Raw genomic sequence first — 24,372 nt, 5'->3', positions numbered from 1 at the left:
ATCCATTTCATAGGCTTTGAAAAATCATTAAAAGTATGTATGATTTTCATCTGATCCTTACACATAGGTAGCTTTATTTTAGGTATAAATGTCTCTGGTCCCCTTTAAGGAGAATCACACTAGGTAGGAGAGTGGGCCGAATCTTAAAGGCATGATACTTAGAGGCCAAAGGTCTAGGTTCAAGACCTGGTCATTACTAGCTGTGTGGTCGTCCATAAATCAGTCAACTTTCCTGCACTTTGGGTTCTCATTTACAAAATGATGGGGTTTCAGTGATCCCTCTCTTAGCTTGCTAAAATGTCTTTTCTAGGACTTCAAAATCAGGCATTGTAAGCTTAGAACAGTTCATTAAAACAAAACAGTTTCTGATGTTTTTAAAGGAATGTAACAGCAGGTTAAAATAGGCCTCTTCCTTTCTCAGGGTTTTGGCTGGGGCTCCAAAGCTAAGAACAATGGGTTTATGTCTCCCCCACACTCACACACATTGCAAGCAAGATACAAGACTGTCAAGGCAGGACTTGCATAGAGAGTGACCTCCAGCTTGTTCTGCTTCAGTTAGACCTTCATGCCCACCCCCGCCCCCTCCCAGGCTTCTCAGAGAAGGCTAAGAGAAGTGACCTAGAGGCTGCCTTCTCATTCCACTGAAGGAAACAAACAAACAAAAAAAAAACTTTAATGAAAGGCTGGCTGGTGGCCCCTTAGGCAGCAGAGCAAAGCCAATGGGTCCCACAGTGACTAAAGCTGCACTTAAAGAAACAATAGAAAAGTTTATGCCACTAGAACATGAAGAAGAGAGTTGGCCTCAGTATCTTATCGAAGAGGCCCTTCTAGATGTTTCCAACATAGGACACACTGTGTGGGGTGGTCTGCTGGAATTCAGGTGATAAGGAGGAATTTCAAGAATCTAACTAAAGTGGGTATCAAGCAAGCAATGCTATAGTAGGATCTCCCAGGGAGGAAGGGTCCTCAACAAATCTTCCAAAGCATCACTAGAGAAATACCCATTCGATCTGCCACTCACAGAGGACTCTGTGATTACAACTGCAAGAGCCATGGAACACCTTGCCTCTTTGTCTCTAATCCCCTCTCTCTCCTGGGCCCAGCTAGTGCAAGGGGAGGTGAAAGGAAGAGAGAAGACTATGTGTGTGAACTGTGTTTGCAAGTCTGGCTGTGGCCCATACCTGTGGGAGGGAGAACTCTAATTTGGATAAGAAACTGAAGTTTTGAAATGACACTGAACTGAACTTTTCAATACTTGAAACAGAAAATCATGGGTAGGGAAGAATGATTGGAGAGAACATTTTTAAAGGGTCAGTCATAAGGTTGGAAAAAGTTGCTTTCTGCTTGAATCCTCCCGACTCCTACCTGTTTCACATGCCAGTTACAGAGGATAACTTTGGTGAGTTGAGGGAGGATTGCAAAGGCAAGTGATACTGGTGGCCCGATCCCAATCAAGAGGCTGCTGTCTAGAAATTGGGCAATAATGTGTGCCTGGGTGGCTCAGTCAGTTAAGCAACTGCCTTCAGCTCAGGTCATAGTCTCAGTATCCTAGGATTGAGCCCTGCACTGGGCTCCCTGCTCAGTAGGGAGTCTGCTTCTCCCTCTTCCCACACCTCTCCCTCCCCACTTGTGCTCTGTCTCTCCCAAATAAATAAATAAAACCTTAAAAAAAAAAAGAAATTAGGCATTAAGGCCATGGGAACTGAGGGTATTTCTGAGGTAAATCTGGCAGGAATTAATGACTGCTTAGGCGTGTTAGACAAGTAAAGTGGGTGACTCATAGAAGCTTCTAAAGTTTCTAGTCTGAGAGACTGGAAGATGGTGACTTGATGGATAGCAATGCCACTTCTACGGCTAAATATGTGTTCTAGAGAGATCTCACACTTAGGTCAATGATGCCACATTTTTGGAACTCTTTCATTTGAGTCTCCTGAGCCAGTGGCTTCTGAGCCAATTTATGAGTCATATAAAAAGTCATTACTTTTCACTTATCCATTTTTCATTTAATCCACCATTTAACAAACTTTCATTAAGTGTTTCCTATGTGTTATGCTAGTCATTGCAGAGAAAAATTAGTGGGGCCCAGGGTCAGTCCTCAAGCTGCCCCTAGTCTATCTGCTCCACCTACAGCAGTTACCCTGTTATCTCTGGCTTTTGTGGCCTCATCTTTTAATTACCTTATGCCATTGCCTTTATGTAGAAAGGAGCTCAGTATGGCTTAAATTGGACATTACCATCTTAAGTACATGAATTTATCTCCATTTGTCCGTTTTCCATTTTGTTTTATGTCCTACAGAATTCAGGCCGTTATGACAACATGGCCCAGAAATTTGATCTCTGTCCAAATTTGCACTTTCTAAATGTAAGTAGACACTCAAAATGAGTCTAAAAATCACTGGCACAAAATGTACCCAAATAGGCCCACACAATTGTTCTCTTTCTCTCTCTCTGTAACACACACACACACACAAACACACACACACACACACATTCATACTATCCAGATGCAGTTCAACGTGATAAAATATGTATCTAGTACTTGGAATATCAAAGTTTGGTGTTAAGTCCTCCAAGAGATATAAAAATTAGAAACAGTGTTCTTTCTTTTCAGAAGCCCACAACTTAGTAAGAGAAATAGATGCATTTATAGGTAGACATATGTAATAAGTGGTAAAGTGTGGAGGCACCTGGGTGGCTCAGTGGTTTAGCATCTGCCTTTGGCTCAGGTTGTGACCCCGGGGTCCTGGGATTGATTCCCACATCGGGCTCCCCCAGAGAGCCTATTTCTCCCTCTGCCTATGTCTCTGCCTCTCTCTGTGTCTCTCATGAATAAATAAATAAAATCTTTTTAAAAAGTGGTAAAGTGTGAAGAGATATAGTAAAAGAATAAATGATAAATTATAACAAAAGAACAAGGGAGAAAGACTCTACAGTAATGCTCGTATTCAGATTGCTTGACTTTTGGACCTCAGGTACAAAGATCCGAGGTAATCACACTCTTCGATTTATTCAACAAACATTCCTGAGCACCTGCTGTGTGGCAGGCACTTTTCTAGGTATGGAGGACATGCAACATGCAACTCTTACTCAAAGTGGGGATACATACAGTCAATGAGTGAGTAAGCAAATATCTGATAGTAGTAGCCATGGGAAGAATTAAAGCAAGGGGGTGGGAAAGCAAGTTATTAGGCGACTCTTATTTGGTAATCAGAAACAGCCTCTCTGAGGACGTAACATCTAAGAAGGAGCCAGCCTGAGAAGGAAGATTGGAAGGACAAGCATCTCAGACAAAACAAATAGCTATTGCAAAGTCCCCAAACAAGAATGAATTTCGTGTGCTGCAGAGAGGAAAAGAAGGCAGGTTGTGCCTAGAACTCTGTGGGCAAGACAGGGAGACCCAAATATGATGAGCCTGAAGGGGTGGGCACCGATCAGGTAAGTAAAGCTAGGTTTTCAAATAATATAAGGTCTAACTGATTCTTAAATGTGCACATGCTCATGTGTGTGCACACGCACATGTGCATTTGCGCACACACACACATACATGCACACGGAGTTCCAATACTGTTTCAAGCATTGGCAGAACTTCTGGAATCTATGACGACTTTGCAGGAAATAACACTTATTTGGATCAAGTTTAAAAACTCATTATTTTCTATTCACATCTAATGCTTAATTTGACTACACAAGTTTAAGGAAGAGAAGAAATTTGCAAACTCTACATGAACTCTAAGCATTAGCAATAGTATCACTGAACAGAGTATAAGAAAAGCCATGAGCCCCTAAAGAACAATTTGAAAACAGAAATCCCATGACAGCAGGCTGGGTGAGTGGAACACTTCCAATTATGGGGATGAAAAATGAAAAATGGTTTTTGCTATGTTTCTCATTAGGCTGGAGATGATTATGCCATATTCTCAGCACTGGTCTTGGATAAGGCTCCCCCTCTCACATTGTTGTTTTTCCAATCCCCGCTCCATAGGTATCCTTCCCAGGATGTTTGGATATGTCCTCAGACGGCTATGCATCTTTGGTAAATGCATGGGTTGTTTTCCACGAATGTGATTTTAATCAACCAACATGAAATGGTTCTATGATATTGTTCTGTCTTATTTATTTACTCAAGACTATTTTTAAACATCTATCCATATTGCTCTATGTATCTCTAATTCATCACTTCGGATTGCTGTAGAGTATCTTATGACAAAGATCCTTCATATTTTATTTCCCCACCCCCCTAGAGATGGAAACTAGGTTGCTACACACTCTCTATATGTAATGAACATCCTCATAAAGATGCCCTTATGGGCTGAGGTGAGCTGCTCTGGGGGATTACAAGGCCATAACAATTACTCTCACTCAAATTCTCTTGATAAAGCTAGATTGCTCTCCTGAATGAATGCAGTGGTCCACATGCCTATGTTCATAAATGATTTATACAGAATATACTAAGTTTCAGAGACATATGGGGATGCATACAAGATCCAAGTCTTCCAGTTCAGTTATAAGTCTTTTTCCATTGGGAAAATGCCTTTCTGAGAAAGATTACATTACCCACATGGATGTGTACAAGCACAGTTGCAAAGTTTAGCTGAATTACTCCTTAAAGGGTATAATTATCCTTCACTGCCCTCATTCAACAATTATTTGTTGAAGACATTGCTTTTTTTCTTTATGAGGTCAAGATTTGACTCCCTTTCATCATCAAATCACCTATACAGGTATGCACTAGGGATGAGATCCTCCCTTTCCTTAAAGGAACTTACAATATAATTTCCTATCATAAACAAAATCAACATTACTATTGGTAGCAGATTTTTCAGAAACTTTCTATGGTTTTGTTTTCTTCCATCTGCATTTCATGCCCTCAAAATCCCTCAAACTGATCATTTTACCTGGTCCCCTGTTCTCCGTTTCTGGACATTGCAAACTCCTTCAAACTTCAGGCCCCAGATACCTGAATCATACCAGAAGACACTTACAAGCCTACTGACCAGTGCCCAATATATAGCACAGTGATTCTCTTGGGAGTTCAGTGCTTTCTGAGCAAATATGGCAGAACCATAAACTAGATCCATTTTAGCTGTGGTTGGTTATGCCCTTGGGTTGGAAATAATTAATTTCCTAGACATGTGTTTCCCAGATGAAATTCACGCTGTGTTTTGATTTTTTAAATGCAAAAAAATTTGCCAGCAGAAATTCATCACCAACATGTTATGGAATCTGATGACTAAAAATAATCTCCCCATAGAGTGTATGGACGTGGTCTGCAGACTTGGAAAAGAAGAACACACCTGTGAGTCTGTGTAAGAGGGAACAACAGAGGCTCTGAACTGGGGCCCACATTTTCACTTGACTGGTATCAAAGACTATCTCACATGTCAAAAAAATTTTTTTAATCAATTAAATAAGAAATGATTTTAAATGCTTACCATGGACACCAGTCTTCAAATCACGTTCATTCCCTAAAAGGCAAATTATAGGTTGGGAAGAGTGTAGCACAAAGTACACTTAACATCTCCCTGTTGATTCTGAGATGGAATCTGTACTTGACACATGTTTATTCTGTACACAGTTATGTGGAGCCCACTCTTCCCCCTCAGAAAATGGTTCTGGATCCTGGGAAAATAAATCACTCAATTGCTTCAAAAGGAGAATGTTGAAGCAGGGATTTACCTTGGGGCAGGCAGGTGGTAATGACTGAAAGTTGAGAATACTGACAGATTTACACTGAGCTTCTAAGCCTGAGGCCATTATTTAGATTCTAGGGGTCTAGGACCAAAAGTAGTTTGCAAACTTGAGCCGGAGAAGTGGATGCCAACTGGGGGGCTAGCCCAAGGAGGGAGCCATGCAGCTATCTGGGGGAAGAGCATCCTGTGTGGGGAAGATCTTCCTACAGGGCGGAGGCAGCAGCTCCTGGTTTTGAGGAAGTGCCTTCCTTGATCCTGGCAGTGGCAGCAGCTATCTTGCCAGGCTGGTTCTGCAGTATGGTTCTAGAGTTGTTCTAGAAGTTCAGCCTATAGCCTGCTCTTCCAGCCTTTCCAATGCTTATATGAGCGACCTAATAACTAACTCCCTTTCTGCCTAAAGTAGTTACTATGGATTTTATAGTTGACACCAAGAACTTGACCCAATTTTAGTTGATTATAGTATCAGTCTTAGGGTTTTCCTTTGTACTAATTAGTGTGTTATGTATGGCTTTATCTGATTTATCAGCTTTAAATGAAATCTTTTCACCCCTTAGCTATTAAAGATTAAGAAATAAGTATATTTACCCTCCTCAATTCTTATTATACAACTTCGCACTGGCGCCAAAGATCCCAAGTTTTGGGCAGCTGACTTTCCTATGTAATTCCTGTAAATAGCCATAGTCCTAAATACTTGGTGCCCAGTGTCTGATTACCTCCCACCCCAGATATACTGTTTTTATAATTGTCCTATAAGGAGAAAGAGTAATGCAAGAGGATAGGGCATCCTTCCATTGGAACTCAAACCTCTTCTGTGTTCAGTCAATTACCTAGGTCCTGGTGTGTCTCTCCATAGGATGATGAGAAGATAAAGGACTAGTCACCCTTTCTCTTCTTGCTGACCCCTGGTTTACAGTTTTCTCCAACAAAATCTAATTCTTAAGCCATATTACATGATGTTGAGGAATTCATTCTGAGCCCTGTTTCATCATGAGTGGTAACCACAAAGAGTCTCACCTTGTATTACAGTGAAGATCATTTCTCAGGATATTAAAAAAAAAAAAAAACAGAAGCCATCAAAGAAGAGTTCATAACTGCTACATCATGTATTTTAAAAATCAATAAAGCAATAATTGCTATAAGCAAAATCAAAAGACAAATGACAAACTGGAAAAAATACTTACACAGCATATCACAAAGTGTTTATTTCCTTAATATAAAGAGGTCCTGTAAATCAATAAGACCAACACCCAATGGGAAAATGGGCCAATGATATGAATACACAGTTTATAGAAAAGGATGTATAAGGGAAACACTAAGATAAATGACTTTTAAACATAGAAATGGGGCAGCCCGGTGGCTCAGCAGTTTAGTGCTGCCTTCAGCCCAGAACCTGATCCTGGAGCCCTGGTATCCAGTCCCATGTCAGGCTCCCTGCATGGAGCCTGCTTCTCCCTCTGCCTGTGTCTCTGCCTCTCTCTCTCTCTCTCTCTCTGTGTGTGTGTGTGTGTCTCTCATGAATAAATGAATAAAATCTTTAAAAAAAACATAGAAATGAAAAAAATTAATTTCAAAATTTACTGAGACACCATTTTTCACCTCTTATAATGGCACAGACCAAAAGGTACAACAGTCCACAGTGTTGACAAGGGTCTGGAGAAACGGGCATTCTTACTGATGGGAATATAAATTGGTACAACTTCTAGGGAGGACAATTTGGTGGTATCTGTTCAAATGATAGATGAACACACATACCTTTTAGCCAGTATTCCAATCTTAGAGATTCATTCTACTGATTCACTTGCATAGATACAAACTGAGTTACGTGCAACTGTAGCACTGTTTGTGAAAGCAAGGTATTTCTAATCACCTGAAGACAACAAGGAAAAAAGAAACTTAATAGTCCACAAAATGGCCAAGTCGCTTTTACCCTGAACCTTGACCATACATGAAGGAAGGCTATTCTCCATGGCGAAACGTCCAACCCCAGTAAGGAAGAAGATCTGGGCAGAGAGGCTGTGTACTGCAGCGCTGGCAGAGTTCAGAATGCTCAGGCACGAGTGGATTCGCCAGGTGCAAACCCAACAGTACCTTGCTCAGAAACGGACGTGAGGGACGCCTGGGGGGCTCAGCTGCTGAGTGTCTGCCTTTGGCTCAGGGCGTGAGCCGGGGTCCTGGGATCGTGTCCTATGTCGGGCTCCCTGCATGGAACCTGCTTCTCCCTCTGCCTGTGTCTCTGCCTCTCTCTCTCTCTCTCTCTGTGCGTGCGTGTGTCTCATGAATAAATGAATAAAATCCTTTAAACAAAGAAAAAAGAAAGAAATAACCAGGCTTGATGCAGGCCAGCTGCTGAAGTTTTCTTGGACTCCATTTGATACTACAGAGGGGTAGGAGAGCAGGTGAAGAAAGTAGGTTCTAAGCGCACCATCTTGGGCAGCCTGGGTGGTACAGTGGTTTGGCACCTGGCTTCAGCCCAGGGTGTAATCCTGGAGTCCCGGAATCAAGTCCCATGGCAGGCTTCCTGCAGGGAGCCTGCTTCTCTTTCTATGCCTCTCTGTATCTCTCATGGATAAATAAACAAAATCTTTAAAAATAAAAAAAATAAACCCACCATCTTGGCATGGTGAGGCCAGGTAGTGCAACAGCTATTGGTAATAAGCTGCCCTGCCATTGCTAAGCTTTTCGTCTGAAGAGGAGGAAAGGCTAGGCCAGCTCATACAAGCACACATGCAAACCCTTCTTAGATTACAGAGGTTCAGGGAGAGGTTTGGCACTCTGCTTCTGACCCTTCCCCACAAGTATTTCAGCACATAGGTAGTCTAAGCAGCAGGGTCTCCAAGAGACACCATTCATATTGTATTTTGTGTGAACAGTACCCCTAGGAGAGAATGCAATTTGGAGATGTCCTTTGGAGATGTACATTATGTCAGTCCTGCTGGAAAAAGTGCCCTTATTGAAAGGTGAGAAATAATCAAAAGGGAGACAGCACAACTCTTTACAAAAAAATACGACAAAAAAGGAGGAAATCAATAGGGAAAATTATTGGCAGAGAAAGAACAACAGCAGAAAGATCTTGCCACAAAGACAATGAAAATTATGACCCCCAAAATTTCCATTATCTCTAGGAAGTAAAGAAAAACTAATCTCTAGGGAAAAAATAAGCTGTATATAACAAGCATTTAAAGCAGAGATACAAGGGGGTCAAGCAGAAAATGACAAGATAACTGAACTTTAAACATGAGTTAGTGGGCTGCCTGACTCGCTCAGTCAGTAGAGCATGCTACTCTTGATCTCAGGATCATAAGTTCAAGTCCCACACTGGACATGGAGCCTACAAGAAAAAGACAGACAATCCAATAGAAAATGGGTGAAGACTTGAATGGCTACTTCACAAAAAATAAGCACATGAAAAGGTTCTAAACATGAGTCCTGGGGTGTGGGGGTGGGAATGTAAGTTAAAATTACAATAAGATGCAGCTATCAGAATTCAAAAGAACTAACAATACCAAATAGAGGCTAGGATGTGGAGGATGCATTCCTGGTTTAAATGAGTACAGCTCTTTTGGAAAATTTTTTAATGATTCCAAAGATAAAAGCAACAACCATGAGTTAGCATTAAAATTTGTTTTCTTTGAGGTAGAATTTATATACAACAAAGTCTTAAATGTATAGCTCGGTGAATTTTTAAAAAGTAACTACTACATCGGGCATCCTGGGTAGATCGGAGGTTTAGCACCGCCTTCAGCCCAGGGCCTGATCCTGGAGACCTGGGATCAAGTCCCACAGTGGGCTCCCTGCACGGAGCCTGCTTTTCCCTCTGCCTGTCTCTCTGCCTCTCTCTCTCTCTCTCTCTCTCTCTCTGTCTCTCATGAATAAGTAAATAAAATCTTTTAAAAAAATAAATAAAATAAAAGGTAACTACATCCATGTAATCACATTCTGATATAGACATGGGACATTACTAATACCCAAGAAGTTTCCTTCTTGTCCCCTCCCAGTCCAAGATAATTCCTGTTTCAACTACCCTCGTCTACCACCAATTAATATTGTCTAGTGTTGAATCTACCACAAATGAAAACATACAGTAGGCACTCTCTTTTATGTCTAGGTCTTTCTACTGTACATTATATTGGTGATAGTCACCCACGTTGTTGTGAATAGCAGTTCATTCTTTTGCAATATTGCATAGTATTCTATTATGTGAATGTGCTGCTATTTTACCCATTAACATTTGAATTGTTTTTAGTTTTTAACTATTATGAGAAAAGCTGCTATGAATATTCTTGTACATGTCTTTGGAAGATATAAACATTCATTTCTGTTGAGAATTTACAAAGGAATAGAATTACTAGGTCATAAAGTACCTGTATTTTTAGCTTTGAAACCATTAAAAAGTTTTCCAAAGGAGCTGTACTCATTTAGACCAGGGAAGCATCCTCCACATCCTAGCCTTTATTTGGTATTGTTAGTTTAATTTTAGGCATTCTGATGGCTGCATCTCATTGTAATTCTAATTTACATTTCCCCAAGGACTCATGTTTAGAGCCTTTTCATTTGCTTATTTTTTGTGAAGTAGCCATTCAAGTCTTGCCTATTTTCTATTGGATTGTCTGTCTTTTTCTTGTTAATATGAAGGATTTCTTATGAACAGACATTTCTCCAAAGAAGATATACAAATGGCCAACAGACACATGTGAAAATGCTCAACGTAACTCATCATCAGGGAAATACAAATCAAAATCACAATGAGATACTACCTCACACAAGTCAGAATGGTTAAAATTAATAAGCTGAGGAAACAACATATGTTGGTGAGGCTGTGGAAAAAGGGGAACCCTCTTACAATACTGGTAGGAATGCAAGCTGGTGCAGCCACTTTGGAAAACAGTATGGAGGTTACTCAAAAAGTTAAAAATAGAGATACCCTACGAACCAGCAATTGCACTACTGGATATTTACCCCAAAGATACAAATGCAGTGACCTGAAGAGGCACCTGCACTCCAATGTTTATAGCAACACTGTTCACAATAGCCAAACTATGGAAAGAGTCCAGATGCCCAACAACAGATAAATGGATAAAAAAGATGTGGTATACATCTCTACAATGGAATATTATTCAGTCATCAAAAAATGAAATCTTATCATTTGTAATGATGTGGATGGAACTAGAGGGTATTATGCTAAGCAAAATTAGTCAATCAGAGAAAGACATTTATCATACGATTTCATTCATATGTGTAAATTAAGAAAAACAGCATAGCGAAAGGGAGGGAAAAATAAAACAAGATGAAATCAGAGAGGGAGACAAATCATAAGAGACTCTTAAACAAAGGAAACAAACTGAGGATTGCTGGAGGTGGGATATGGAGTAACTGGATGATGAGCACTAAAGAAGGCACCTGATATAATGAGCACTAGATGTTATATACAACTGATGAATCACTGAACTCTACCTGTGAAACTAATAATATGTTAATTAGGAAAGAATAGGAAAGAGGAGAGAAAAAGTACTTACCATCATAGAACTGAGGACTACAATAGGAGTGACAAAGAAATAGTGAACACTTGAAAACCTGTAAAGAACACAGAAGAGGGCAGCCCTGATGGCCCAGCAGTTTGGCGTGGCCTTCACCCCGGGTATGATCCTGGAGACCCAGGATCGAGTCCCACGTCAGGCTCCCTACATGGATCCTGCTTGTGTCTCTGCCTCCCTCTCTCTGTGTGTCTGTCATGAATAAATAAATAAAATCTTAAAAAAAAAAACACACAGAAGAAAAGTTTGAAGAAAAAAGCAAGATGAAAACAAACATTTTGAACTGTCAACAAGATTGTCTCAGTAAATCACTGGACTTCAGTGACATAGAAAAGAATATTTTGAACATTTATGCAAAATCATCAACTCATCTATAAAGGGAAAAGTTTCAGATGAGCTTAAGACTTCTCCATAGTAACATTCAACAACAAAAAACAGTGAGGTAATCCTTAGAAAGAAAAGAATATGATTCAAGAATTTCATACACAGCCTAACTATCATCATTTAAATACAAATGCAACAGAAATATTGTCCAACTAGCCAAAGTCAGGGAATGTAGTTCCTTTCTGGAAGAAAGTCTTACAGGACAACCTTTAGCCAATCAAGAGAAGATGGAGAATTTGGAGATGTGCATTCATTAGATAGGAGCAAATACAAAGGACAAAGAAGACTGCTGCCCCAGCAACTTGTTTCAAACTCTAGACAACAGCTGAAAATGAAGCTTGTCAGAGGGATCATCACTGTAGGAAGACCATGGCATGTAAGATGGAGCCAACTGCCTGGACCAGACTACACGGGAGAAGTAGCCAGTAGCAACTACAGAGAAGGTGAATGGCCCAGGAAGTGCCATCAGGTCACACCTTGCTGAGACAACCAGATCACGAGTCATGGGCCCCAGACTTAGCTGGGAAAACCACAAGACAAAGAACACCCAGGCACATGGGAGATCAGCAGATACCAGACAGCATATCCGAAACACAAAGCCAGGGAGTCCCTCCCCCAAAGGGGAAAAGGGGGGAGACACAACAGCTCCCCTCTACCCATAAATCCAGATCCAGCTTAGGAAAAGCAAGAGGCCATGGAGCACTTTCATCCAGGAAGAATAAACATTAATGTATATTAAGTGTTTAATGTGTGCTAACTACAGTTATAAGCTCTTTACTTTTGTTTTAATTTGTTTGATCTTCACAACTCTAAAGGGTAAATATTACTGCTCCCATTTTAGAGATACAGAAACTAAGACATAGAGAGGTTAAATTGCATGCTTCAGGCCACTCAGCAAGTAAGTGGTCTAGCTGAAACATAAATAGAGACAGTCTGGTTCCATAGCCCACGCTCAAACAATTATGCAAATGGTTACTATTTTTAAAATATCTTTATTTACTTTTTAAAGTAAGCCCTATACCCAATGAGGGGCTTGAACTCACAACCCCAAGAGTAAGAGTTGCATGTTCTACCGATTGAGCCAGCCAGGCACCCCCATAAACGCATTATTTAAATTAGTCAACAAGGGTAAACCTGAATCTTTATAAATAGAGAACAGGTAAAATAGACTATGTTACATTCACTCAGGGAAATTTAATGTAATCATTACAAAGAAAGAGGCAGCTTTCTGTGTGATGATATGGAATGATCTCCAAGATGCATTAAGTGAAGAAAAGCAGGGTACAGAAAGGTGTGCCATATGCTATGTTTATAAACAAAAATTTTCATAAACATATGCTGATATCTATATAAATGCTTCTGGAAATACCCTTCAAAACTCACAATAGTTGTTACCTTTGCAGAGAGGGACCAGGAATCCAAGGGTGAAGACAAAACCTGCTTTTCACACTATTCCCTTTTGTGCCTCTTGAATTTTGTACTCCGTGCATATGTTACCTACTCAAAGACATGTGACTTAAATAAATAGGTATAAAGAAAGCTCAGGGGCCTTCTAAGGATGTGGGATGATACAGGCCATCTCACCCATCTGCGTGAGGCTCTTGGGCAGGGGGAGAGTTTTACTGGAGATAATACTCTAAATAAAAGCAATATCCTTCAAAGGAAAAAGAGGAAACAAACATAACAGGATGTCTATTGGGGAGTTTTGATGGATCCACCAAGTTCCATAGATTACAGATTCCCAAGTGTGGTGCGAGGCCAAATGGAAATTTCAAAGTAGATGCCAAGACAGGTTAGATGACTGACCCACATAAAGACCTAACATGTCGGGAGAGGAGAGAGGGAGGATTTTGTGAGGAAGATTTCTCTAAAAGGAGCTGTGAAACCTGCTCAAAGGTGGAGGAGCTTCAGCCAGAACCCCTGGAAACTGGCTTTGTGCTCCTTGCAGGGTTAATTCTGGGGGGGCGTGACTGAGAATGTTAAAGGGGCTAGGTCGCAGAGAAGAGAGAAACAGGGCCTGTCACACCAGGAGTACCGGCAGATACCGTTCTGAGGTCATTTTAAATAGATCCTGATGCGATGAGCACTCTATGTTGGCAAATTGAATTTAAATTAATAATAATAGTAATAAAAATAGATCCTGCCAGGAGCACCTGAGGGGCTCAGGCAGTTAAGCGGCTGCCATCCATGGCTCAGGTCATGATCTCTGGATCCTGGGATCGAGCCTGTATTGGGCTCCCTGCTCAGCAGGGAGTCTGCTTGTCCCTCTCCCTCCGCAGCTCTCCCTGCTTGTGCTCTCTTCCTCCCTCTCTTTCTCAAATAAATTAAAAATCAAGCAATCAAGCATTCAATTCTGCCTGAGAGGGCATCTTGGTGGTGTGAGGGACACAGGTAGAAAGACCCCTAGGAGGGCTGGGAGCAGACACCAAGAGAACAGGTACAGCCAGCCAATAGGAAGGGCACTGCTCAGATCAAAGTCAGCCAAGGCCTAGGAGCAGAATGGATAAAGGGCCTAGGAGCTTGCCCAGGGGAGTGTTTCAAACATTGCTAGGCCCAGAGAGGGGAAGCCAGACAGTACTACCAAGAAAGGACGATCATTCCAGTTACCGCTCTCCTTCCTATCACACCCACTCCCAGCTCCGGCTCCTGGTGGAGCTCCTCACAGACAACAGACAACATCTAGCTGCTGCGGGGAAAGCAGTGAACAAAGAGAAGCAGTTTCCCCCTCCCACCTTCCCTGGATCACAGACTCCAGTCTGCGACAGGCCCCAACCAGAGGAAGGGAGAAGCTGTAATTATGAGGTTGAGGCTGTGTGTGTGACTTAAAGCCACCAAAAGGATGCTTATTACCTGAGAGAGCTGAGAAATTTATCAAGTGCTTGAGTCTTCACCCAGAGGGGGAGAACAGGAGGACACACAAAGAAAGTTGCTTCCACTGTTTGATAAGCCAGTTGTACAAAAAGATTAGTTAAGAAGGGTAAAAGGGCATGAATTTTCTTTATCGTTTTTCATTCTAATTAGTGATTTAAAAAAAAAAAGATTTTATTTATTTGAGAGAGAGACAGACTGAGCATGAGCAGGGGGCGAGGAAGCAGAGGGAGAGGGAGAAGCCAATGTGGGGCTTGATCCCAGGGTCCTGGGATCATGACCCGAGCCCAAGGCAGGTGCTTAACCAACTGAACCACCCCATGGTGCCAACAAGGCGCCTCCATCATGAATGATTAGGAAGGTCTATTAATACACATCAAATGGGGATCCCTGGGTGGCGCAGCGGTTTGGTGCCTGCCTTTGGCCCGGGGCGCGATCCTGGAGACCCAGGATCGAATCCCACGTCGGGCTCCCGGTGCATGGAGCCTGCTTCTCCCTTTGCCTGTGTCTCTGCCTCTCTCTCTCTCTCTCTGTGACTATCATTAAAAAAAAAAAAAACACATCAAATGTAAACTGTCAATCAAGATATGTGCAGACATCAAGAGAAGGAATAAAAAGGTTCCACATGTTGTTTTATTGTTATATTGGGATGCATTCCATGAAAAGTAAAGAAAAGCATAGATACATTGCAATGTAAAAGGGTTGTATACTCTCCCATCCACCCCATTCTGTGCTTAGGGGCTCCTACTATGCTAGTTCCAGCTGATCTGTGGCTACTCTGAGTCATGGTTTGCAGTCCATCTTCATCATTTGCTCCTAGGCTTGACCTGACACATGACTTGAAAATTCTTGTGCGTGGTCCTTTAAAGGCTAAGGGAGGGGTGCCTGGGTGGCTCAGTGGTTGAGTGTCTGCCTTTGGCTCAGGTCCTGATCCCGGGGCTCCTAGGATTGAGTCCTGCATCGAGTCCTTCTCCCTCTGCCTATGTCTCTGCCTCTCTCTCTCTGTCTCTCATGAATAAATAAAATCTTTTTTAGGGGATCCCCGGGTGGCTCAAAGGTTTAGCGCCTGCCTTTGGCCCAGGGTGCGATCCTGGAGTCCTGGGATCGAGTCCCATGTCAGGTTCCTGGCATGCGGCCTGCTTCTCCCTCTGCCTGTGTCTCTGCCTCTCTCTCTCTCTCTCTCTCTGTCTATCATAAATAAATAAATAAATAAATAAATAAATAAATAAATAAATCTTTTAAAAAATCTTTTTTTAAAAGTCAAAAATAAAAATAAAATAAAAAGGCTAAGGAAAGCACAGTGACAGAGTTCCACTGAACCATCTCGCCTTGTGTGAAAACATGTAGATGTTTATAACTTACCTTAGAATGTTCTAGTGTAGTTTATCTTGTGTAAAAGCATCCACTTTGTGGTGGATCTCCTTCATAACTGGTAACTTTATTTTAAGATCTTTATTTATTTGAGAGAGAGCACGAGTGGGAGGAGGGGCAGAGAGAGAAACAGGCTCCCCACTGAGCAGGAAGCCCAATGCAGGGATCAATACCAGGACTCTGGGATCATGACCTGAGCCAAAGGCAGATGCACAACCGACTGAGCCACCTAGGTGGCCCCTTCATAACTGGTAACTTTTTAAAAGATGAAGGAATAAATTTCTATCTTCTAAAAAGAAAAAAAGAATTAAAAGGTTCCAAATATGTATGACTTGTTTCAATTATTCACCCTTGAAGAAAGTCATATATAATGACAGAGTATGCACAAAGTTTCATCCCAATACACAAATTAAAATCAAAGCCAGTGACTGTGGCTCACCTGGCTCAAGCTCATAATGTATGATTTAATTATACCCTTATGGCCATTATTCCACATGTAAGGAGGGGTACTGAGTCATTCCTGTCTATTGCCACTACTCTCCTGGAATTTCTTTTTTAAACATTCTACACATTTGTTTATCCAAATAATTGAAGTAAAGTGTTTCTGCCTCCACCATTTGTAGTTAACAAGCTGTCTTCTGCTGTATTTAGGGGCCAAGAAACATTCTATTTCTCCATGTCATGTGAAAACTAGATAGTTTCTAATTTTCTTACATCTCAACTCTTCTCCACTGCACTCTGAGACATAAATATCTTTACTGCACATCATTTGTGCACTTTGGAGATAGAGCCCCACAACTCTGAACTTATTCTTCATTTCAGCATGATGTAATCATCTCAGAACGCTATGGCAGGAAGCATGCAGAAGAGACTTTTCATCTTTGCCTGTGCCTGAAATGAACTGGTGGATATTCACATGCAGGAAGCAGAGCAACCCAGGTCAGCTATATTACAGATGATAAAACATTAACTTTTAATCCTTGTAGGTTATTGAAAGACGCTACAGTCAATTGCACAGACATATGCAATTTTAATTTTTTACTTTAAAAAAATTTTTTAGATTTATTTATTTCAAAGAGAGAGAGAGAAAGCACATGATGGGGGGAAAGGTGCAGTAGGAGAGGAAGAGGGAAAGCAGACTCCCCACTGAGCAGGGAGCCTGACTCAGGATTCCATCAGACCCTGAGATCATGACCTAAGCCAAAACCAAGAGACACTCAACTCACTGAGCTACCCAGGCGCCTCTTTGTTTCAGAATAATATACATCTGATTCTTTTGCAAAGCATGACAATCTTCTCAGCCAAACCTCATTTCGGAAGTTTAGTTCTCCTGAAATGGAACTTTGTACATGCAATAATCTCCCAACGGTTGAAAGAGATTTAAGTATTTATTGTGTAGGAAATGCAGTCTTTATTTCATGGACATCAAGCTCCCCAATTTTTGGAATTTATATATCAGAGAAGGCCTAATTTCCTAATATGTCAAGAGTCTCTACTTGATATGAAGATGACCAACCCACAAGAGAAAAAGGGGCCAAAAAATAAAGTATGGATAGTTCCCAGAAAGGACATTTAAATAAATCTTATACAAATGAAAAGATGTTGGGGCAGCTGGCTGGCTTATTTGGTAAAGTATGCAATTCTTGACTTCAGGGTTGTGAGTTCAAGCCCCATATTGAGTGTAGAGATTACTTAAAAAATAAAATCTTCCCAAAAAGTAAATAAAATGAAAAGAAAAGATGCTTAGCTTCATCATAATGAGGAAAATACAATTTTAAGTAATGCAATATCATTTTCATCTTTTACCATAAGGTAAAGATCAAAAAGTTGGATGACACATCTGAGTTGGTGAGGTTGTAGAAAAGCAGGTACACTTATCTGCACAACTTTCTCAGGAGGGCTACATAGCAATACCTATTAAAATTACAAAGGACAGTATGTGTTAGTCAAACCTGCAGAATTGTATACACAAAATGGCAAAAAAAAAACCCTAAATATAAATTATACCTGAATTTTTTGAAGATTTTATTTATTTGAAAGAGAGAGAGAGAAAGCATAAACCGGGGGAGCGGCAAAGAGAGGGAGAAGCAGGGAACCTGATAATGGCCTCAATTATAGTACCCTGGGATCATGACCCCATCTAAAGGCAGATACCTAGCCACTTGAGCCACCCAGATGCCCCATACCATATTTTTTTTAATGAACAAAGTTAATGTCAATCTCCTCACAAGAAATCCTGTGTTGCCTTTTAAGAGAATGAGATTGATCTATATCAGCAATAAATTCTAAAATATATTATGTGAAAAAAGTAAGGTGCAGAATGGTGTGTGTTCCTAAATATATTCCTTTCAAGCCAAGACAAATGACACATACTGATTCACATATATATGTTTGTGTATGCCTATAATCTCTAGAAGTGTACACACAGTGGCGTACAACAAATACTCTGGGAAGGGAGTGAGGGGAGGCAGAGAGACTCATTTTTCACTATATATACTTTCATACCGCTTGGTTTTGTGTTGTTTGTTTACCATGTTTATGTACTACTTTTCCAGGTATAACAAAACCTCTAAAGATGAGAAAAACACAAACATACTTGCCCTGAACCAAAAAACTTCACTTCTAGAAATTTGTTTCAAAGATACACTCATTCATAGGCAGACTGATGTATGTGCAAGGTTTTTCACTATAGCACTGTCTGTAGCAGCCAAACATTGGGGGGTGGGGATGTGTCACCAGTAAGACATTGGTGAAATCATAGTATTCTGAAATTATGCAATACTAATAGGCTATGAAAAAGAACAAGGAAGCTCCTTGTATACCAAAACAGAAGTAGATCCAAGCATTTATTTATTTATTCATGAGAGACACAGAGATAGGCAGAGACATAGGCAGAGGGAGAAGCAGGCCCCATCCAGGGAGCCTAATGTGGGACTCGATCCTGGGACTCCAGGATCACGCCCTGAGCCAAAGGCAGGCCCTTAACTGCTGAGCCACCCAGGTGTCCCAGATCCAAGATATCTTAAGTGAAAAAAGAAACCTAGCAGAGCAGGGCATGTACCATTGTTGAGGTAAAAGGGGAAAGATAATATTTATATGCATTTGCTTAAAAATGCATAGTACCGCCCTGAGAAGACATGGCAAAAACATCAGATGGATGGCCTCTGGGGAGGAGAACTGGGCATCGGGGGAAAAGGAGTGGGAAAGAAACTGTTCACAAATCTTTGCATCTTAGAATTTTGAGCCATATGAAAAGAATTATCAATTAACACTAGCTGTAGGCTTTCCTGGTGTAGTATCACCAACATAGCTGCGTGGTATATGACAGAGGGGCTCACTATGAAGATAATCTTCTTTTAGCACAATGTGTCCTTTACCACCATAAAAACAAAACAAAACAAAAAAAACCCAAAAAACATAATCTGCCTTACTGTTTTGTTCGTACAGGAGAATGAACTGGGTCTGTTTCCAGGGAATGCTCCAGGTAGACAAACTGGCTGGCGCCTTGTCTTGGAATCATCTCATCAATGACAAAAGATTTCTCACCTTTTGACAAGGGTGTGGACACCTGGAGGTGAGAGCATACAGGTCACTGAGGGGAAGGCTAGAAGCTTTTCTGAAAAGAACAGTTTCCTCACAGTGATCTCCATCTCCAGACACAAATGTCTCTTCAGCCAAGAGATGCCTGTTTCTCAGGACAGTGCTGTTGGAGCAAAACGAATAGCCAGAGAAATTCAAGCCTCGCAGTCTGAGACCACCATTTTTATAATTATAGCCTTATGTCCACCAATAATGTATCAATATTTCTAAATATCTCCAAGATTATTTTATTCCATGATAATGGGAAATAATTTAGATTCAAAAAGAAAACAAGTGTACATGCTCAGACTTGAGGAAGCTGTCCCCAGAGCACAATACCATAATAATGATTAGAGCTCATTAAGTATATAATATCAAGAATACTAATTTAAACTCTTTAAATTACATGACAGGTGAACATTACTGTTTGAAGAAAAGACAGTAAAAATATTGGACATAATAAGTTATAAGTGTACTTATTCCCTATTAAGTATTTCCCATATTTTTTAAGATCTTTTTTTTATTTTTTTTTTATTTTTTTTTTTTAAGATTTTATTTATTTATTCATAGAGACAGAGAGAGAGGCAGAGACACAGGCAGAGGGAGAAGCAGGCATCATACAGAGAGCCCGATGTGGGACTCGATCCAGGGTCCCCAGGATCACGCCCTGGGCTGCAGGCGGCGCTAAACCGCTGCACCACCAGGGCTGCCCTAAGATCTTTTTTTTTTAAAGAAGATTTTATTTATTCATGAGAGACACACACAGAGAGAGAGAGGCAGAGACACAGGCAGAGGGAGAAGCAGGCTCTGTGCAGGGAGCCTCGTGGGACTTGATCCCGGGACTCCAGGATCATGCCCTGGGCCAAAGGCAGGTGCTAAACCACTGAGCCACCCAGGGATCCCTTTAAGATCTGTTTTATTTATTTTAGAGAGGGAGAGCACGGGGGAGGGGCAGAGGAAGAGAGAGGAGAGAAGCAGACACCCCACTGAGCACAGAGACTGTAGTGGGGAGTGGGGCTCCACCTCACAATCACAAGATCACAACCTAAGCTGAAGTCAAGAATCTGAAGCTTAACTGACTGAGCCACCCAGGTACCCCCCCTCCTTCTCATATTAATTTTTATGACACATTTGGTAGCTGAGACTATTTCTTGATCATAAGAGTTTCTGAACCTATGTATCAGTTAGAACTCTTTGGGTTAACAAGTGAGAGAAAACTCTGATCCAAACACTGGCTTCAACAAAATAGGAACTGACTAGATTATGTAACTGAAGAGTCCAGGAATAGGGCTTGGTGCTATGCATCTATCTTGGTTTGAAGGCTGAAACATAACACCAGGGAGACTTGCTGTCTGTCCGTTTGTCTGTCTGTCTCTCAGCTCCATTCTGAGACTGGTTTCCACTCAAAACATCAAGATGGCTACTGTGACTCTGGTCCTTACTTTAAAAGCAAAAATCTGGCAGGACAGAGGAAAAACCTCTCTCCCAGAAGTCCCAGCGAAAGTACTCTCACAGGTTCTGAGCAAGGTTTCTATGAATCCAACAGTCAGTGTGGCCAGGGGAATGCAGTATTTGGACTTACTGAGGTTGCAAGTTCTGTGTCTGAGCCAGGGTGAAGCCCCAGCAGAAGCAGCCACACTGGGGAGGCCGGGGTTTCCACAGATGGGAGCTAGAGTGTGGTTACCAGCAGAAGGGTGGCCACATGGTGGGCAGTGAAGAGAACAGCTGTCAGTAAGCAGCTGTGGCCTGAGGTAATTAGTGTGCAATGGAAATCCAATAGGAATGAGGCTCCCCCCAAGAGCAAGAAAGGCACGCTCAAAGAAGAAAGCGGATGGAAAATAGATGTTTACATCCATCATTTGACATTAATATTTTAAATTAAAGAGTCAATGTTTCTGGACTTGATATGCAATTTCAAAAAGAAAGAATAATGAATGTTTCTGGACTCGATGTGGCAATTTCAAAAAGAAAGAATAATTGCTTTAGTCTTCAAAACTTAAAAAAACCTTCATAAAATAAGCTTTGAGAAGAAAATTTTATCCTGAGAATTACTGCAGATATAAGATGACTCTCATCTAAGAGCATGTCAGAAATAAAAGACAGTGCTGGGAATCGGCTGCTGTCAGTTTTAGATGGAATGTCTAATTTGAAAATGATTTATTCTTTACCATGTAAGGCTCGTCTCTAATATGTAAATCGGAGGTGATTCGTACAACTCATGTAGTGGTAAGATAAGCTCTAGAGTAAGGAGTTCGGGTTAGAAGCAGAGTGACTTTTAAAAACAGTTTTACAGTCGGTTTCTATACTCATCAAGCATTTAATAGCAAGAAATTTAGTCCAAGTATTTTTCTAAGTCACTGCAGAGAATTAATAATTATCAGAGGAAGAAAAACATTTTACTAGTTTCTGTAGAGGCATTGTCCTGCCCTTGGCACAGGGCCCGGTGGATTTAGCGTGTATAATTTCTCCTGAGCTCCTCTGGCAGGGGCTATTGGTAGCCTACCCAACAGCTATTCCCCACTTCTTTTTGGCTTAAAAAAAAAAAAAAAAAAGTACATAAGTAAAATGAAAGCTCCATTTCGATTGGGCAGTGATGTGCCAGCTTCAAGGTCTAAGTAAATCAAGCCAGTATCATTTCCCTTTTGTCAGTCTAGTGATGGACATGTGGTCAAGTTCTGGCCAGAAATGTCTGCTGGGAGCCTCAATGTTTCTTCCTGCTCATGGAGACTTAAAAGAAGAGAAAGAGAAAGCCCTTTTGCTCCAGTCTCCTCCCTATCTGCTTAGGACTCGGCAAGCTGAGGACCTGGTGTTTAGAGCAGCTGTGCCATCTGCTGGCCCAAAGGGGAAGGCCAAGAGACCAGCCTGCTTGTGCCCAGACGTCCAGCTGCTGAACACCCCAGTCATCACCTGCTCGCACACGTTTTGTTAAGTAGCACATTATGGGTCACGTGCTTTGAGCACTTTTAGTTGGGTATTCTGTTGCTTTCAGCCAACCTCATCCGTAAATGATATAGATCCCTGCAAATTTCTGACTTGTAGTTGCCATACTAGATACCACAGGGCTAAATTAGGTTACATATTTGCCTAACAAAGCCTGAAACAAAGGACTGACTTTCAAACAGTCATTCTTGCAGAACAACTATTTCTTAAACTGTCCTATTTGTTTAAATTTGATCTGGTGTTTTCCCCTCCTCGCAAAATAATTCAAGCCAGGATTTTTTTTTTTCCATTTCCTTTGGAAAGCCATTAAATAAATGTATTGGTAAGATGACATTCCCTCACAGCTGACACCTGTCCTCCTCTTTCAAATACAGCAATCAGTACAATTTGAAGAGAGAAGTTCTGAGCTCATGGTAAGGAAGAGCCTTCACTCAAAGCCAAAGCAAAGACACAACAGGCCAATCCTGCGGGTGGTGGCAGATGGCAGACCTCACCCACGGAGGAGCTGAAGTATAAACAGGATGACAGGACTTTGTCAGGGAAATTTTGGTGTCAGATGGAATTAGACAAAATAATCTTCGAGGTTCCTCTCAACTCTGAGATTCAAGGAGTGTCTGTTCTTCAATTTCAAATCTTAAAACTGAAATACATCTTTTTTGACTCTGCAAAACTGCTTTTTTATTATATTATTTTTTAAAGATTTTTTATTTATGTATTAACGAGAGACACAGAGAGAGAAGGAGAGAGAGAGAGAGAGGCAGAGACACTAGCAGGCTCCATGCAGGGAGCCCCACATGGGACTCGACCCCAGGTCTCCAGGGTCACACCCGGGGCTGAAGGCAGCGCTAAACCGCTGAGGCACCCGGGCTGCCCCTACAAAATTGCTTTTGTTACCACCTTCTCTCCATAAACATCTGACACCCATGTTTTTTTTCTTACTGACTGACTACTCCTCATCCTTAGCAGTATGCAGCCCATACTCTATACGCCACCTCTGGACTAAAGTGTTGGTTCTTTTAGTAATGACCAAAGATTTAAGCCAAATCCAACATTTTTCGTAAACTTTAAAAAACTAGATAATTAGTTTTTCCCTGCAAATGCTACAAAGAATCAATATGTATTTTTAGAATTCTCAATCTTGTGTATATGCCTCTGATACCAGCATCTGGTGGAGTTGCTTGCTATCATTGGTATCCTTGTTGCCCATATCTTTCTTGGTTTTCACATATGCCTTGCATGATTTTTTCCCCAGCTTTACTGAGATTTTATTGACACATAACATAGATGTTTAAGGTACAATGTGATGACTCGATACATGTAAATAATGCAAAATGATGGCCACGGTAAGGTTAGTTAATCCTCCAACCCCTCACATAATTACTTTTGTGTGTGTGTGGTGAGCACATTTAAGATCTACTCTCTTCACCTGCAGGTATAGTGCAGAACAATTAATTATAGTCCCCACGCTACCCATTAGATCTGCAGAACTTATCTTAGAGCTGGAAGTCTGTCCCTTTCTTTATCTTTATACTGTCTGGATCACCTGCCGCATCTAAGACTGTTTCCCAAGCCCTACTTGAAATTCTCTCCTTCCTTCCATGACATTCCAGACACTTGAAGGCTGTTTTTGCCCTTTGTAGTCTTTATCAAGATATAATTGAATCATTTGGGGGAGCTTTTAAAAATTACACACATCCAAGCTCTAGTCCAAGATTCAGGGAGTCAAATATGGGGTGCCTTTGTCTGAACATCCTGTTTTTAGAGTATATATTTCCCCCAATCCCTTCTTCCATCTATTCTGGTTTATAAACAGGGAAGAGATGGAGGATGGCTGTTAGAGTACCAAGTCCTGGTCAATATTACACGATTAAATTTAGATTTTAAACAACTGAGGGAAAAAGGCTTGGCATGTGCTTTTAAAAAGTGACCAAGGGGAACTTCTCAAAAAGGAAAGAAAAAAACCCCTAACCATAGGAACAGAATCATAAATTAAGCTATGTTAGAATTAA

The sequence above is a fragment of the Nyctereutes procyonoides genome, unplaced genomic scaffold (genome assembly GCF_905146905.1).
Source record: "Nyctereutes procyonoides isolate TBG_1078 unplaced genomic scaffold, NYPRO_anot_genome, whole genome shotgun sequence".
Lineage (NCBI taxonomy): Eukaryota > Metazoa > Chordata > Mammalia > Carnivora > Canidae > Nyctereutes > Nyctereutes procyonoides.
The sequence above is the reverse complement of the archived record's forward strand: the minus strand, read 5'-3'. Positions refer to the sequence as shown.